We start from the raw sequence: 3,836 nt of genomic DNA on the forward strand, positions 1-3,836 counted from the left end.
ATATCTACCCACTTGATCATACCCGGAAATCATAGCATTCCAGCAAACCACATCTCTAACAGGAATTTCATCAAACAGCTTACGGGCATCATCAAAGAATCCCCCCAAAACATACCCACATACCAACGACGTAAAAGGCATCGCATACCTGTAAGAACTTTTATCGAACACCAATCATGCACAACTCAGTTCACCAGTTTGCGCATACATGTTAACCAAAGAAGCATGTACATAAACATCACTCTCAAGCCCAACCTTCAACGCAAAGTGAAATTGTTGCAACATCAGCTGTTGTAATTATCTTTGAACGGCAATGCCGGCTATCAAATCGGCCCATATGGTTTCAACGAGATCTAATATAGCATGTGACTAATCGGCCGTGGCAAGACTGCTCACTATAGACCACAAGTTCCCGAGAGAAAAGAACTGGAAATCCATGTGAGCATTTCTCGTGCACAGAGTAATGCATAATAGAATAGAAAAGCAATAAAAAGAAGGGATATCATTAAATGACGCAAATACCCCCCTCTCCAACGGCCATTTAACGGGAATACAGACGGAGGACCAAAATTGTCTTCGTCACAATAAGTGTGTTCATAAATTGTCCAATTTTTTTATGGAGGACTAAAATTGTCTTTGCCACTATAAGTCTAGGACCAAAAAAGGAATTGACTCTTATTTGTTCATATTCAAGCAATAATAACATCACAAAACACAATCGACTAAACTCAATTCTCCAATTACACAATTTAATATTTTATGTTACGGTTTACACAATTGTATTTCGATCTAAATATTATTCACATATTATAACAAATCCATTCCGTGCAACGCACGAGGCAAAATACTAGTGGTAAATATATAGTAATATTATACACATTAATTTTGGTAAATGGTAATTATTTGGTTTAATATTGCCATATTAATATTACCTTAATTAATATTGTATATTATTTTGACAATAGTAAATGTATGGTAATTGCTTGTTTTGGAATATTTAATGCCCTTTAAGTTTTTTTTTTCCCTTCATTGTGGTATTAAATTCATAATTAAATTATTATTCAATTTTGAACAAATTATTAAGTTTTAATTTGTTTGAATTTTAATTTTAATATTGAATATTCGGTTTAAATTGTATTTAGTGTTACAATTTAAATATTTAATTGTGGAGTTTTTTGAGTTCGCAATATACATAATATGAGCATGCTATATATATATATATATATATATATATATATATATATATATATATATTGCACTAATTATATTATTTGATTGTTATAATTATGTCTTTAGAAAAACATGTTCATTAAGATTGAATTTAGTACCTTTTAGGTGAATTTAGTGCCTTTAAGAATAGATTATGTATATTCTTACTCTTTCAGTCAATACTCCACCTTCTTTTGGAGGATTCCAAAGCACATCAAGTACATAAAACCTTTCATAGTACTACCCTATTTAAAGCCTTATCCTTAGGTCAATCTACATTTATATAGATCAACCAAACGATTTTACTTCAAATATGAGAACACATGAAGATCAACCAAACGATTTTACTTCAAATATGAGAACACATGATTTACAACCAAACGATTTTACTTCAAATATGAGAACACATGATTTACGGAAGTTTCTTGGGGAGGAATACTAGTTCCCTAGCCCTAGCTTTCATGCCTTGCTGGCTCAAACCGCCATATTGCTACTAGTCCCCTTGCGACGCTACTCTGTCTAAGGAGTTGATTTTTAATGGAAACTTAGCACCAACCAACTTTCCTAGGAGTATACCTAAGGATTGTCTATTATGTTTTGGTTTAATTTGTTTGATTAGGCTTTAAATACCCTTGGCATTGTGATTATGTTCAGTTTTGGCCAATTAAAGAGTAGCTACAGCATCTTTAATTTACTTAAATTACATATTAAGGATTAATCACATAAATTTTAGGCAAGAAACCTTGTAGTTAACTCTGCGTTATATAATGAAATTTAGCCCACAGGCAATTTTGTTATATTTAAAGGGTTACGTTAATTAGGATAAAATACTAAACTATGATCATAATTTGCCCACTGGGATTATGCATCGGCATACAGCTTGGTAGTTTTGTCATTGAAGGTGGATAAACCTTACCTATTTAATGTGATAATATTATTATGGCTATTGCTTTTTGGATTATTTGTAATTTTCAATTAATGATAATAATATTATTAATTGGGTTATGGAGAATCAATTTAGTAATTTTGGAAAAACATATTTGCTAAGGCAACTGGCTATTGCCACTAATTGCATAATTCTTTAAGTTCTTTGAATTATGATTTTAGCACGTTAGGCCCATAATTGATTAAGTATGAATAAAGAATATTTAGTGTAAAATACACACTTTCTAGTGGATTCATACTTTTCATTTCTAGTGGATTCATACTTTTCAGTTAGTTTTATACATTCAATCACATTAAGTGCATAATATTAAGTTTAATTATGCAATTTTAGTTTGTGAGAGTTTGATTTACAAATGACAATATATACTTTTGGTTAGATATTGTTGGAATTTGTAAATTCGCTCTATTTCTCATAAATTTGATCTTTATGTATTAAACCATTTTAATGGGTTTCAAGTTTGAAATTTCAAAATATATATTTATTACTTTACTATTCAAAAATTTGGGTCATTTGGTTTGTACTCATTAGAGTTTGAATATTAAGTTTATACTTTGGAAGCTCATATTAAAAATTGTCTTAAGTTATGCAATTTGTTTAGAATATATGAGTTAAATGCCTAATTTTATGCATATTAATTTGTCCAACACATAATATTTTGTTATGCAAAACATTTTTTTTTATTATTATGCCTTTAGCAATGCATAAATTTAGGATGGAATTATATTAGTTCCTAATTAAGTTGGACTTATGCATAAACTTTAGTTACGATAGTGCCTGAACTTAGTACATTTGGACCGTTAATTTAGTTTACTCATTTAAGCTTTAATCATAGGTGAACCATGCAATTTTAGTGTATACCCTCCAAATTTTAGGTTTATACTCCCAAACAGTTATACATTTAGTGCATATGAATTTGGATTAAGAACATCTTGTGCCACTAGTCCCCTTAAATATCATATATTTGGATTTTCCCATCACGATATGGTAATCTGTTTGTTAAATTTTTTTTTTTATTCCTTGCCAATGTGATTTGATTTCATTTCATTAAAGAATAGCCATAACATCTTTAATTTACTGATTTCTCTTAAGCTTGAATCACATAAAGGTTAGGCAATGAATTGATAATTGTCTAGTGATCTTATAATTTTAATTTGGTTGGGGAGTAGCCACAGCATCCTTTAATCAGTTAAAATTATATATTGAGTGGTTTATCTTTATCACATAAAGTTTTAGACAAATCATTTGTGATTAATTGTATTTAATATGATGGAATTTAGCCCACAGGCAATTTCGTTATATTTGTATGATTAATNTAGATCAACCAAACGATTTTACTTCAAATATGAGAACACATGATTTACGGAAGTTTCTTGGGGAGGAATACTAGTTCCCTAGCCCTAGCTTTCATGCCTTGCTGGCTCAAACCGCCATATTGCTACTAGTCCCCTTGCGACGCTACTCTGTCTAAGGAGTTGATTTTTAATGGAAACTTAGCACCAACCAACTTTCCTAGGAGTATACCTAAGGATTGTCTATTATGTTTTGGTTTAATTTGTTTGATTAGGCTTTAAATACCCTTGGCATTGTGATTATGTTCAGTTTTGGCCAATTAAAGAGTAGCTACAGCATCTTTAATTTACTTAAATTACATATTAAGGATTAATCACATAAATTTTAGGCA

Source organism: Ipomoea triloba, chromosome 13 (assembly GCF_003576645.1).
Source record: "Ipomoea triloba cultivar NCNSP0323 chromosome 13, ASM357664v1".
Classification (NCBI taxonomy): Eukaryota; Viridiplantae; Streptophyta; class Magnoliopsida; order Solanales; family Convolvulaceae; genus Ipomoea; species Ipomoea triloba.